Source organism: Eumetopias jubatus, unplaced genomic scaffold (assembly GCF_037043125.1).
Source record: "Eumetopias jubatus isolate StellerSeaLion01/CBP00866 unplaced genomic scaffold, mEumJub1_p1.0 scaffold_17, whole genome shotgun sequence".
Taxonomy (NCBI): Eukaryota; Metazoa; Chordata; class Mammalia; order Carnivora; family Otariidae; genus Eumetopias; species Eumetopias jubatus.
Genome location: NW_028274823.1, coordinates 7,239,696 through 7,254,263, shown reverse-complemented (window position 1 = coordinate 7,254,263; position 14,568 = coordinate 7,239,696). Strand labels below are relative to the sequence as shown.

The window sequence follows — 14,568 nt, the reverse complement described above, 5'->3', positions numbered from 1 at the left end:
TTTAATATAGAACACTTCACAAATTTGCATGTCATCCTAGTGCAGGAACCATGCTAAATAATCTCTGTATCATTCCAGATACAGAGTATCTGCATGTGTGCTGCTGAAGGGACACTAGTCATTGAGCGTTAGCACAAGTCTTAAATCTCCTGACTTCATGAAGAAATGTAAAAATTTTCCGTTAGTTGTAGACATTTAAGTACACACCCTCAATGCTGTGTTTTCCTTTGCCTTGCCCTCCCAGCCTCCAGTCCTGTAGACGAAATGAAAGACTCCGAATTTAGGCTCAAAGTCATGTTTCTTTGTACATAAAAGTGTGACCATGTCTAAGGTACCCTGAACCTATTTTTAAACTAAATGACTGGAAGAAGAGGTAGGAAATTTAATATTAGTGTTCTATTTTTTTCTTTAAAATCTTTTGGGGCTACCCTTTATTTTTTAATTGTTTTCTTCTTCCATATTTGTTTTGCCACTTACAACTAAATAACAAAATGAAATGGAAGTGGAACTATTAAAAAGAAAATAACTAACAATTAGTTATTTAGAATACTTAGAATTTTGCTTTATAAAAATATTGCTAAAGCTATTACTCATGTTGAAGTTTTAGCATTCATTAATGTATGTATTTTGTGCAAAATCAGCAAATTCCACATTCCCGGTTTGGCTGTTATACACACAAATTAATGAATGTACTTTAATGAATTTGATTAATATGCAGCAGTTTAAGATCCATTTTGTATTATTAGCCCATGAAATGTTCCTCATTGAATGCTGCTGAATCAGAATGCTGTATTTGCCTGGGAAAGCTGTCTCTCTCTCACACACACACAGAGACGCTCTTCACAAATAATGTAAAGCTAAGATTTTCGTAATTATCATAATTCACTCATTAAGATATTAGCAAACTGTCACAACCACAAAAGATTCTCTATGCATGGAATTTTCCATCTTTTGCCTGAACCCAAGATATACATGCAGTGCCAGTGCCCGAGAAGGTTAAATGGAAACCCTACTTCTGCATTTTATTAGCAAGTTTTGCAAACTACAAACAGCTTGAGTGTTGTATAAATTTATAGTTGTACTTGCACATTTGTGACAGTGGTTTTCGGCATGAAAGTTTTATCTAAGAGCTTTTACTTGGAACTGCACAGAGCAATTCCAAAACCTCAAAACTAAAGGAAAATAAAATTGAAGTGCCTTTACAATTGCGTGATTTATACGTTAAAGTATTTATTTTAAAACAAGATTAAAAATACTGCACTCCTAGAAACATTCTCTCCTGGTAGAAGCCACTCAGATGGAAAATTTCATCTATTTCAAACTGATTTTTTGCGTGAATTACTCTCACATATTTTCCTAAAACCTAGTCATGTCAACTGATTTATTCTACCTTAATAATACTGTGCAAGTAGCCAGGAAGATTCAAGTGTTGAAGTGGTAGAAGGCAGTTGGCCAATTAGGTGCTCAACTATATTTTGATTTTCTATGCTTAGACATACTTATTCTTTTCTTACCTTCTGATCCCCTACTCAGTACTTCTAGATGAGAATTTCTGCATATTTCTGTCCTTGGAATACTTAGCCAAATTTGAGATATAGCATGCATTTTGGATCAAAATCCCAAATAAGAATAAGGAAGTGAAACCCATTTTCCCACTTTAAGAGGTAATAGAAGGAGCTCAGTATGACATACAAAGGGCGCATGTATTTCAATGTCTTTCCCAAGGCACCCCTTCGCCCCCCTCATAGTACAGTACCATCTGTGTCGTCACGATGCCCCTAATGATGGGGATGCTCTGCATCTTATTAAAGATGACTGGCCTACAACAGAGCTACTGGGTTGCAATATAAGAAGTCTTTTTTTTTTTTAAGATTTTGTTTATTTATTTGACAGAGAGAGAGAGACAGTGAGAGAGGGAACACAAGCAGGAGGAGTGGGAGAGGGAGAAATAGGCTTCCCGCTGAGCAGGGAGCCTGATACGGGGCTCCATCCCAGGACCCTGGGACCATGACCCAAGCCGAAAGCAGACGCTCAATGACTGAGCCACCCAGGTGCCCCAAGAAGTCATTTTTCAATGAAATTATTGACGCTTTTTCTTCAGAATTTTCTCTCTTACTTAAAAAATTACTTTTTTGCTTCAACTATTATTGTCATTGACTCACCATCCTCTGGCAACATATGTTATTTTTGAAAAATTGATTTTAAAGAAAAGAGCCTGCAAAATTTTCTTAACAGAAACAATTGTTAGGGCCGCCTGGGTGGCTCAGTCATTAAATGTCTGTCTCGGGTTGTGATCCCGGAGTCCTGGAATCGGGCCCTGCATCGGGCTCCCTGCTCCGCGGGAGGCCTGCTTCTCCCTCTCCCACTCCCCCCGCTTGTGTTCCCTCTCTCGCTGTGTCTCTCTCTGTCAAATAAAATAAAATCTTAAAAAAAAAGAAAAAGAAACAATTGTTAGGCCAGAAAGTTAATGGGAGTCTATTGTCTGGATGAGTTCATACCATGATCTTGAAATAAAAAGATATAGGATGTGGTATAAGTCTTAATTTATGATCTCAAGAAGTATGTGAGAAAGCTACAAAAGTAAATCCAGACTTTGAAATTTGGAATTTGCTTTGGAAAAAGATGATAATGGCAGCAATGACTGGAGCGTTTTCTCTAGGGGTAGCTCTCAGTTACCTTGATTCTACTCAACAAATCAAAGAAACTGTCATTATTTTTCTAAATAGCAGGACTGAAAAAAAGAAAACCAGCATTCTAGACTGGGTTCTTATCTTAATCCACTCACACTCATGAAGAATTCTTTGAGTGAAGGAATATGAAGCTTTCCTATGACAGCCCTGGCCAATCCACAGAGAAAGAGGGACTTGGCCCAGTAAGCCCTCCCCAAATGACCGTGTAACTCATTTTCTGAGAATAGAAAATTGAAAATGCATAAGTCCTGAGCTTTTCCCTTTACAACACCCCATTTGGAATAAAGAAGTCATCAGAAAAATGGGATTCTTTCTTGCTAACCGGACACATACCATCCATGGACTAGAAAGAGATAATTTGTCAATAGTGTCAGCTAAATGCTGCTGTGGCCCCCATCTTTTACCTAAGGTCTATTTTCATTTTACCCAATTCCACAAAGTTTGTTTTATTAAAGTGAAAAATGGGATTATGGTGCTCCCTAGAAAGTCATTTTATCTCCTTCCAGCTGTTCAGTGACATACTTTTAACTTTGTAAAGTCACTTGTTTATAATTTAAACTAAAGTTAGTTGCTGCACACCCTGTTTACCTGTACCTAGTAGCAAATTTGTAGTGACAGGAGAAAAATCACTGAGTTCCCCTAAGACTTGTGAAGAAAGCACAACTAATAGCATCCTGTCCCCAGTTTGGGGAAATGTATGTTGTACATATAACAGTCAGGGTTCTGTTGTAAATAATAGGAGGCTTTTTTCACTATTTTAGGCAAAAAGGGTGCTTTACAGGGAATTCAGAACTTAAATATTCATTAGAAGGTTGAGGAGAGCAGGCTCTCCACTGACCTCCAGGAACAACTCCAAGGACAATTTTGCAGACCCTGGCTTCCAAGGGCACTGAATCAGGAAGCTGCTGCAGCAACTGCCACCCCCAGGATCACCGCAGATCTTGGACTTTAGCTGCTTTCCAGGCATCAGGAGGCCACCACTGCAGCTGTTGGCTCCAGGAAGTTGCCACCTAGGCTGCAGTCGGCTGAGGAGAAATTGTAGCCCAACCTCTTCAGGGCCATCCTGTGCCTGCTAACTCCACAAGAGGAAAATGGAAGTCTCCTGCATCCCCGCTTCTCCCTCCCCTGAACTCGGCTCCTCGTACAGGTCTCACAAGCATGCATCTGATTGGCCAAACCTAAATGGCTTCTTTAGCTGCATAGGAGCCTGGGAAATTAAGGTTTTGTTTTGTTTTGTTTTAATTTTCTAGTCTTTTCGATCCAGGAAAGCATGCTAATAGGAGGTTAGAACAGAGTTGAGATAGTTTTCCTAATCTATCCAGTACCCGTAGACTCATTTTCTACTACTGGTTAGCCATGCATAAAGTCCTTCATAGTTTCCTATTTTTAAAATTCCTTCTTCAATTTTTTGGAAATCTTACACTAGTTTTCTTAAAGTCATTTCAGATTGTTCTATCACTTCCATTTGTCAGGAGTAAATAGGTCCTGATGTGGTAGGCAGAATAATGTCCTCCTGGAAAGATGTTTATGTCCTAATGCTTGGAACCTTTTTCTTCAGACTTTTCTTTCTTAAAAAATTATTTTTTTTTTTGCTTCAACTATTATTGTCATTGACTCACCATCCTCTGGCAACATATGTTATTTTTGAAAAATTGATTTTAAAGAAAATAGCCTGCAAAATTTTCTAACAGAAACAACTGCTGGGCCGGAAAGTTAATGGGAGTCTATTCTCTGGATGAGTTCATATCATGATCTCGAAATAAAAAGATACAGGATGTGGTAAAAGTCTTAATTTATGATCTCAAGAAGTATGTGAGAAAGCTACAAAACTAAATCCAGACTGTTACATTACATGGAAAAGGAGAATTAAAGTTGCAGATAGAATTAAGGTTGTTAATCAGCTAAGTTTAAAACAGAGAGATTATCCTGGATTATCCAGGTGGGCCTGATGTAATAACAAGGGTCCTTAAATGTGGAAGGGGGAGGTAGAAGAAGAGTTCAGAGTGTTGCAGTGTGAGAAATACTCATCCCACTGTTGCTGGCTTTAAAGATGGAGAGGAGCCATGAACCAAGGAATACAGGCAGCCTCTAGAAGCTGGAAGGGGCAAGGTAGTCGATTCTCCCAGAAAGGAATCAGCCCTGTTAGCACCTAGATTTTAGCCCACTGAAAGCCAATTCAGACTTCCGAACTCTAAATTTTTTTTAAGGATTTTATTTATTTATTTGACAGAGGGAGACCCAGCGAGAGAGGGAACACAAGCAGGGGGAGTGGGAGAGGGAGAAGCAGGCTTCCGGCTGAGCAGGGAGCCCGATGCGGGGCTCGATCCCAGGGCCCCGGGATCATGACCTGAGCCGAAGGCAGATGCTTAACGACTGAGCCACCCAGGGGCCCCCTGAACTATAAACCTGAACTATAAGTTGGTGTTTTAAGCCACTGAGTTTGGGGTAATTTGTTCAAGCAGCAATAAGAAACTAATACAGCTGATAGTTAAGATTGCTGGCTGCTTTTTTCACTGCTACTTTTTTTCTCATGAGCTTTGACATTTTAGCTTGTGGGTTCATCTTGAGTGGGGTTTTCTCCTGCTCTTTATACTTTCCTCACTTTGTCAACCTGTTTGTGGACACAAGGAAGCTCCCTGGGACCCCAGGTTGTAACCTGGTAATTCCATGTCCAGCCTCACAGTGATATTGGTGCTGTCCCAGGGTTAGCCAAAGGGACTAGTGGGCAGCTTGGTCCAAGTGCTGCCGCAGTCAGGGAACAGCAACTGGAGCTCTTTCTGGCTTGTTTCACTTGTTAGAAAGCATGATGAGCCCTTGATTGTCTGCAGGAAGTAAAGCAGTGGTTCCCAGCTGGCCCAGGAAGCTCCTGTCGGGGCTGTCCCACAAGACTCAGATCCTTACCCCCATGTCTGCTTTAGTGTTAAAGCTTTGTAGGCCTCTGGCTCATGACACACTTTCTGCTTTGTAGTTCTTTTTCCGGTCCATCAGGACGTTTTTCTTAGCATAGCCATACTTTTCAATTTATAATATATATTTAATATATAATGTAATTTGTAAAATACATATGAAATGCTGACTGCATATTTTGTTATTGCTGTGTTTGGAGCAGAGGGGAGAAATTCCAAGCACTACCTCGACCATAAGACTGCAATATGTAGGTTGTATGATTTTTTTTTTTTAAGATTTATCTTTTCATTTTTTTTTAATTTTTTAATAGATTTTATTTATTTATTTGACAGAGAGAGACCCAGCGAGAGAGGGAACACAAGCAGGGGGAGCAGGAGAGGGAGAAGCGGGCTTCCAGCAGAGCAGGGAGCCTGATGCTGGGCTCAATCCCGGAACCCCGGGATCATGACCTGAGCCAAAGGCAGCCGCTTAACGACTGAGCCACCCAGGCGCCCCTATCTTTTCATTTTAGAGAGACAGAGAGTGAATGAGCCAGGGGTGGGTGGCAAGGGGCAGAGGGAGAGAGAGAATCTCAAGCAGACACCCTGCTGAGCACAGAGCCTGATGCAGGGCTCTATCCCATGACCCTAAGATCATGACCTGAGCCAAAATCAAGAGCTGGACACCCAACCGACTGAGCCACCCAGGCGCCCTAGATGTAGGATTAACATTTCGCAGAACACCGTGTCCCAGGTTTTTACCATGTTTTAGTTGAAGAGAAAATATAGTAAGTGGTTAGATATTTCTATTTCTATCAGTGACTTGCTTTCTGCATTCCCAGGGATGTCACTTTCTTCAACAAATAATACCCTTTTGGCAAAGGCTTAGCTGGTTGAAAATTATAAGAGAAAGTTTCATTGTATTGCACTTTAAAGTGGTTGTTCCAGAAATTCATCTTAAAACTTGCTATTTCAGGAAGCTGGCTCAGCTCCTCCACTTTCTCTGGAGTCCATCAATTCCATAAATTGGCTAGGCGTTACTGGAGGATGATTGTTAGGGTCAGGAGGGGGAGGAACAGAACACCAGGTGTTACATTACAAAAGGTGGCATGAGTCCCTGGTTTAGTCATGTTCTTTAAGAGTGTGGAAAATAGCTGTTCACAGTTAACACCAGAAGTGCTCATTAAACTGATTTTCTGTTGGGAATGATTCCCCCAAAATGTCTCAGGCTATCAAGTAGATAAAATTCTATCAGGATTATGATACCCACTGAGTTACAAGTTATAAGAAATGATACTTGAAGTAAAGGCTTTGCAGGCAAATTAAAATAGTAATAATTTCAGTTAATGTAATGATATCTTTTTTTTTTAAATCCCTTTATATCATTCAGCCAAAATTACATATTTGGGAAAAAATGAGCTACTAAAGAAGATTTCCTAATTGTATGTAATATGCTTGAAGGCATATTGCGGATGTAATTCAGATGCCTGGACACAGAGGAAGATGGCTCTGATGATGATATTATGCAATAGAACTACATTTTAGTCACAAACAGTCATAATGTAAAATTATTTCCCAGAGAAAGGAAGCTGGGAGTACGTTACAGCTTCCACAGTAAGCTGTGTAATCCTGGCTACACTCTGGAGATCATATTTTTACGTGTATAGGCTTCTCCGTAAGCCCTCAAACCTTGCAGATCAAATTTTGACATCTAGAATCCCAGTATTTTGCAAGTGATAGCACTTATTTTCCTGAAACTCAATTGCGAGTCTCTTGCTGTCTTTGTTTAGTTTACACCAATGTGGTATTCCCTCAACCAATTCATTTTGGCTCGCCCTTGTCTCATCTGTAGGCTAACAAAGCCCCAAAGCTGTTTCTTGAGGTGAACGGAGAATTACTTAAACCAAGCATGAATCCTTTTAACTATTTACAACCAGAAGTAGCTGGTTTAAGTAGGGTTTGTTTGTTTTTTTAATTTTACATTGTCGAGCTACAAGTTATTGTCAAGCAATCTATCAGTTAAACTTTTACACTTACTGTAGTTCAGTGGCCACAGTATCTTGCATAGAATTTCATATCGGTGCACATATGATCTTGACAAATGACTAAAAATCAAACTGTATTCTGATCTGTGCTCTAACTCAGGTGAGTAAATTTGGATTTTTTTTTTTTTTTTTTTTTTTTTTTTTTTAATGCTCAGGCGGGTTTCACAAACCACACTGGCAAAGGCTCATAAAAAGTAGGTCTCGTGGTGGTCTTTGCCCCTCTCCACTCCCCAAATCCCATGGTTTCTTGTCTTGCCCTTGCTGGCTCAGGGGTCAGATACCATCACCTCTGACGTGTTGAGTTTAGTCTTCCTGAGATAAAGGCTCAAAACCCATCTGGGCCACACTGTTGTGAGCTCTGCTTTCTCACCACCCTCAGAGCTCATGATGGTGTCTTCTCCTTTAACAAGGTTGATTCCTTTCCCATCCTCCCATGTTTCCTTTATGCTGGGCTAAATGCATTCCTCCACTAGAGTATGGCTGGGACAATGGACTCATCCATTAGTCCTGGTTGGCTTTTGGGATAGCCATAGCTCCAAATAGGCTTCTTGGCTGGTGAGTCTGGGCTCAACAGTTCAGTCAGTCTCCCTCCTAGGCCTGCAGTCAATTTATGCCTATCTCCCAGCTTCTCCTTATGCCAGCTTCATGATGGTTTTTCAGTTGGATCTCAAAACTGTCACAGGACAACTGTGGGCTTTAGCCTGTCATTTGGCCAGGGTTGTCTCTGGCTTGGGCTTAATACTTCTGAGGGAAAGCCCAGAGATGGGAGAGCAAGAAGGAACAAACAGTTGTTTCTCTGGCCCTGGTCAAAATTCTCTTCAGCTGATTCTAGGCACTTAGTATTCAGGATCAGCTCAGGCTCAAGTCTTTCCAGAAGATGAAGATGAAGACCCATTCTTAATTTCAAGGCAGGTTTTGTAAGAAAACCTTCACCTATTGCAATGGGGCTGGGCAAGGTGCCTTCGGAACAAAAAAGGGAGGCACCTGGGTGGCTCAGTCAGTTGAGCAGCTGAGTGGAGGACTCTTGATTTTGGCTCAGGTTGTGATCCCAAGGTCGTGGGACCAAGCCCCACATCAGGCTCCACCCTCAGTGCAGAGTCTGCTTATCCCTCCCCCTCTCCCTTTGCCCCTATCCCTCTGCCCCCCCCCACCCTTCTCCCTGTTCGAGTGCATGCACACACACGTGCTCTCTCTCTCTCTCAAATAAATTTTTTAAAAGTTTTTTAAAAAGGTCTCCCGCTTTTTTTGTTTCCTAGAAGACCCACTGAATAATGGGACCATCCCAGCTAAGAGGGGGACATAACTGGCACTAGCTGGTATAACCAATATCAGATACTGTGTGAAAATCAAGCTTTGGTTTTTCGGGTGGCCATATAATACTTGAGTAAGGTCCATCCAGAATTAGGCTAAGCTGGGTTGGTACAAACTACACCTGACCTTTTAGCATTTCATGATACCGGAGAGCTACCTTCCTGTCTTTACCCTCTGTGTGAAATAAAGATGGTGGGTATAATCCTTTCTCCCTTCACGAGAGAAAGAGTCTATGTAGACATTTACTTACTCAGCTTAACTGTTTGTTTGTTGAGCTATAGGTCTATAGCCTCCCATCTGCAATGGGGAAGGAAAGGGAGAGACATTCGTGTCATGGAAGGACCTTTGGACTAGGGCTCTGAATAGCTAGGATTTGATTTGTCACTCATGAGCCAGTACTCCTTAGTTCTCAGTTGATTCCTCTGCAAAGAGAGTTGACAGTAAAAAAGCTATGAGGGTTTCCCAGTTTTGTTAAGATGGGCAGATCAGAAAAGGGATGTGAAAGCTCTCAGAAAAGAAGTCCACTGACGTGTTTAAGAAATACCTAGTGAGCAGCAAACTACGTGCCAGACACTGCCAGTCTCTACAGATTAGAAATGAAGATGACACCCACACTGCCTCATGGAGACCAACACTTTCAGCCACTGAGAGGTAAAGTCACAGCCTCCAGAGATAGAAAGTCATTATAAGTATTATCTTCAGCTAGGGACTTTAATTCAGTCTCCATGTTGCAGCAGGGTAGCTCAATTCCAAGTAATGATGCATATGCTTCTTTTCCTCCACCTCTGCCTAATTTTTCCCCTTATATCTTCTTCCTACAAATCTGAAGTAGTGCTTGGGGAAGTAAGGGGCAGTTGGTCCTGGGCAATATGTCAGGGATCAGGGGAGGCTTATTGCAGAAGGGACGTCTTAGTTGAGACCTGAAGCTGGAATTGGATTTGATGAAGCCAAAAGGGGGGAGTGTTGGAGAAAGAAGCCAAGGCTGAGAGAAAGAACCTGTGCAAAGCCCAGGGATGAGCAAGAACAGTGGGCAGAGATGAGAGTAATTTGGGTGATTGTAATAAAGTGTCCAAAGGAGGGAGGGAAAAGACGTGAAAAGGATGAACATCTGAAATATTGGGATGACAGGTGTGTGGGAGAGAGGTTAGGTTTGCTTTGTGCAGCTAACTAGCTCCAGGGGCACAACTAGAATCCAGGGGGAAAATTCCAGGGAAAAGGACATTGAGTAAAAATTAAACTATAGTTATGGCTTCCAGTACTCCAGACACCATGGTAAGGATTTTATAAGCATTATCTCACTGGAGCCTCAAAACAACCATGTAAGGTAAATGTCTTGAGAAACCAGACTCAGAGAAGTTACATTAACTAGCTCAGGGCCACACAGTGAGGACAAGAGTTGAGTTAGGATTCCAAAATTGCTGCTCTTGGTCACCAGGGTCAAACTACTTCCTTGTGAGGATTATGTTGTCACAGAACAAATGTATGGCTCTGAAAGTCTCCTGAAAATCTGCTGGGATTTTGTAGAGGCTCCAGGCATCAAGAGAACCAGTAACCTTCTGAGAATCTTCCCATTGTGAGATCCCGGGATTCAGTGACACGTCAACAGTGGATACATAAAACAACCCTGAAAGGCAACCAGCTTCTGCATTTTGGGCAGCTTTATGTCGTGTGTAATGGGCCCTCCTGGGGTACCTTTAAGGGGGGCATTCTCAGGCTCCATCACTGCAGAAGAGAGCACTGAAAGGGAGGCAGAGTGAAATGGACCGAATTAGGGCAGCTCGGCCCTCCAATAAAGACATGCATCTTTCACAAACATCTGCTTTAGCTAATGCTGGCCTTGGGCAGTATTAAATTATGTATTCAGCTCTTAAACTATCACAGATTCATGTTTCAAGAACATAACCATGAGAAAATATTGCACCACCAGCAGAAACAAAACAGCTCTGCTCATTTTGCATGAAATTTTTTTGGCGAATTTTTATAATGATTCTTCATTTTCTTTCCAATTAAAGGGCATTGTGGGAGACCAAATAGGTTAGAATGCACAGGAATTTTTTCTATTATTGACTTATTAAAAAAAAGAATAAAAAATTGCCTCTTTTGCTCACCATTCAGTGAAGGGTATCCAAATAGCAAACGATAAATCACACAATGAATTTGGGCATGTTAGAGGTAGAGAAACCTTAGAGAGCATTCCGAATGTGTTTTCTAGAACTGCCTCTTATGAAGTGCTTCTCTAAGGTCAGAAATCATGATCTTCTTGAAATACACCCTGGGTAGGCTAGCTCCCACCCCTGTTCCGGCATTTTCTTAAAACAGAAATAGCCATGGACTATCACAGTATGAGGACTTTACCTGTGAATTTTTAAGAGAGAGAGATGTTGGGGGAAAGGAGGGCTCTCTCGTGTCATCAACCCTGACATATTTAGTGATTAATAGTCGGAAAATAGTATATGGAGTTCATCAAAATGTGTGCTGCTCAGAAATCCCAATAAAATAAAACATTAAGAATCTTCCACAAAGGTGTCCTTTGTGGTGGCAACCCGGATCCTTGCACCCTGATGGAAGACAATTTCTATAGTGACAGTGAGTACAGGTGACCCTTTCAGGCAAAACTCCAAAAGCGTTGATTCTCCTCTCTCTATAGCTGAGGCAAGCATTTCATTCCCTGCCCCTTTCCCCTCTGAATACATAGTGATGCTCACAACTTTGAAGTACTTGCTCATTAAAATCTTGCATTCTGGACTCTTTCTGGTTTTTTCCCTTCTTTCATGAAGAAAAAAACCCCTCTTTCCTATATATCAACAACATGTGCAGAGCATATACTCTTAAAATGTTGTGATAAATCGAATTTTTGAAAATTATATTGAAAGGCATTACTTGTGCAACAATCATTTCCTCCTTTACTCTTTCCATAAATATTTAAATAAATGTTTAGATTCGTGTTTAAACAAAGATACACCGATGGCCTTATATAAAAGAATTTTTCTGGCAACTTGAAAATGTAGTAAATACAATAAAAAGAGAGTAAAGATTTTGCAATAAGTGCCCTGTGAGTAACAGAATATCTCAGCTGGAATAATCATATCAAAGAGCAGGCAGTTGGGCAGGTGATTTTTCTTAAATAGAATTCAATCCACTAATGCCAGCCATGGTCCAAATGAGGCAACTGCTGTGGGTCAAGGTGGGGTAGATGAAGTTGTACAAAGACAGAGCTGCAGTAAACTAAAAACATCTCTGCTCATTTCCTCTTTGGTCTAAAGCACGCAGGAGAGGCATTGATCTTTGCCAGCCAGTCTTAACACCGTCTGTAAGAGGAAGATGAATTAAACTCAGCAGAAGCATGATTGCTCCCCGGCTGATGGAGAGGCAGGGAGGATTTGGTGTGCGGGATGCTGGGACTGACCGTGTCTGTAGGTGGGCAGGTGGAGTGATGCTGGCCTGTGCCCAGAGGCCATCAGAGGCCGGGACTTCCAGACCTGACCCCAGGCAGGCCCAGCAGAGAGTGTCTCGGCACAGCAATCTAACTGGCCAGGCCTTCCAGACACCTTAATAACTCTGTACCAGGGAGTCAGTGGCCGGAGGAGGAGACGTAGACACTAATTTGAGGTTCTTTTTGACAATGACTTTTCTCTCTAAGGTCTTCAACTAGTCTAAGTGACTGCCATTATATAGCAGCAATTAAGTCAAGCTGTCCAAACTCACGAGTGTCTCTGTCAAACACTGTCTTCCTCCAAGTTCAGCACAAAATTTGAGATCTGTAGGATATTCTGCCAACATTTTGTTTCTTTTTTCTCCAACCCCATTTTTCAGGTTGCGTATTTCTGTATGTGTGTCAAAACTAAAGACGTCTGTCAAAAATGTTTCACTGAGTATGGTTTTTGTGTTTGTCTTTTCATGGAGAGGGAAATGTTTTATTTTCTTTACTGTTTTTCTTCCTTCATCTGGCAAAGACTAAACTGTCCCACCGACCCCCAGTGATTTAGAACAGAGAGGAAATTAATATTAGGGTTTTGTTTAACAGCGGCATTACATCTGCCATTAGACAACTTTCACTTCCTCTCTGAGTAGCAGAGAAACTGTCTTTCCTCAACCAAAATGTCAAATGAACAGAGGCCTTAAATAAGAACATGAATTTGACCTTTACCAGATGTCTTTATTCTTTAACATTTTTCAAAGATACACACTTGGAAAAGTTAAGACTTACTGATACCCAGCACAGATGCTTTATTGTCTGTTGTTTCCAAGATGTCAGAGGCTTTCTTATATGAACAAAATGACTGTTTCCGTCATAATGGAGCACAATTATTTATTCACCTAGCAGAGCAGAGGAAATCATTTTTAAACTAAAAACACAAAATACGTTGTCTCTACCACAAACTTCCCACAAAAGCAGGAATCTTACTTCGTAAGTAGAACCAGACCCTTACTCCATTCTCTGCCCAGCAGAAAAATTACATGGCTTTTAGGTTTAATGGCCTTTTAGGCTTGTCGCCAAAAGAAGTTCCAAAAAAACTTCTCTGGTCCCAATTTGCCCTCTCAGCCCAGTTCTTTGTAAGCAGCGAGCAGAGTCGCTGGAGAACGTCCAAAGCGGGCTCTGTGAAGTGGAGGCCCGAGAACCACTCCACACAATTGGGAGAAGAGACAAAGGAGCCCCACGACCACGGTGAATCAGACTGCAACAGAGCAGGTTCAGGGTGGTGGGCCCAGCCGAAGGGACGGAGCCACTCCTCGGGCGCATGCATTGTTGACGTTGTACAGGTCAGTGCGTCGCGGCCAGTTGGGGCTGCGTCCGAGGCCCTCCCTCCTCTGTCGTCGTTCTGTTGCTTCTCGTCCTGGTTCCGTTCTGTCTTCAGGAAACAACTGTGGCTTTTTTTTTTTTTTCTTATTAAAGATTTGGGCTTTTATCTGAATATTTCACATCCCAGTCCTGAGTCCAGACTGTGAAGCAGAGAACGCTTCTCTCATTTTTCAGGGGCATCTTCAAGGAAAAGGGATTTCAGGAGAATCTAAGAATATCCTTGCCTGCCTAGACATTCTCCTCTCCATTAGCTCAGGCTCCTCACTCTTAAGACACGAAGGACGCAGATCAGTTGCCCACACAATAGCTCCATTGTACATAGGTTTTCCTCTCCAGAACACTGGATTCTCTCCTTCATTCATTCAACAACTGTTTATGTGCTGCTGACGCACAGCAAGAGATCAGGAGCTGAATTCCATGCAGTACCTGACTTCAAAGAATTTAGAGTTACCCAGAGAGATCAGAAGATGGCACCAAGCACAGGGGTCGTCATCACAATTTGTTCAAATTGGTGAGGGTCACTCCGAAGGCACCGGAAGGACAGCAGTTCTTCAGAAGAGGGGAGGGTTGCTTCCAGCTCTGGTCATCAGAGATGTCTTCAAGGAGGAACCTGCATCCATGCAGACCTTGAAGGCCTTTTCAGTTGAGATATGCAGAGGCTGAGGGCGGGCATCCCAACTTGAGCTGAGGAAGCATGAAGAATCATTTTCTCTTACTTCCTCTAGTCAGGTAGTAAGAGCATTTTACAGGAGCTGGAAAATGCTTCAGCATTGCTGGTGGCTGAGCTCCAGGCACTTGCTTCCCCTCACAGCCAGCCAGGTTAAAAAGTTTTACAG

At 41.9% G+C, this 14,568-nt stretch overlaps 1 non-coding gene across 1 annotated transcript; it reads right to left on the bottom strand.

Moving 5' to 3' along the window:
• On the bottom strand, positions 1-103 carry LOC114221865 (U6 spliceosomal RNA). The gene has a single exon (XR_003611826.1). It is a non-coding gene; the product is annotated as a U6 spliceosomal RNA (small nuclear RNA).
• Between the last annotated feature and the right edge of the window lie 14,465 nt (positions 104-14,568).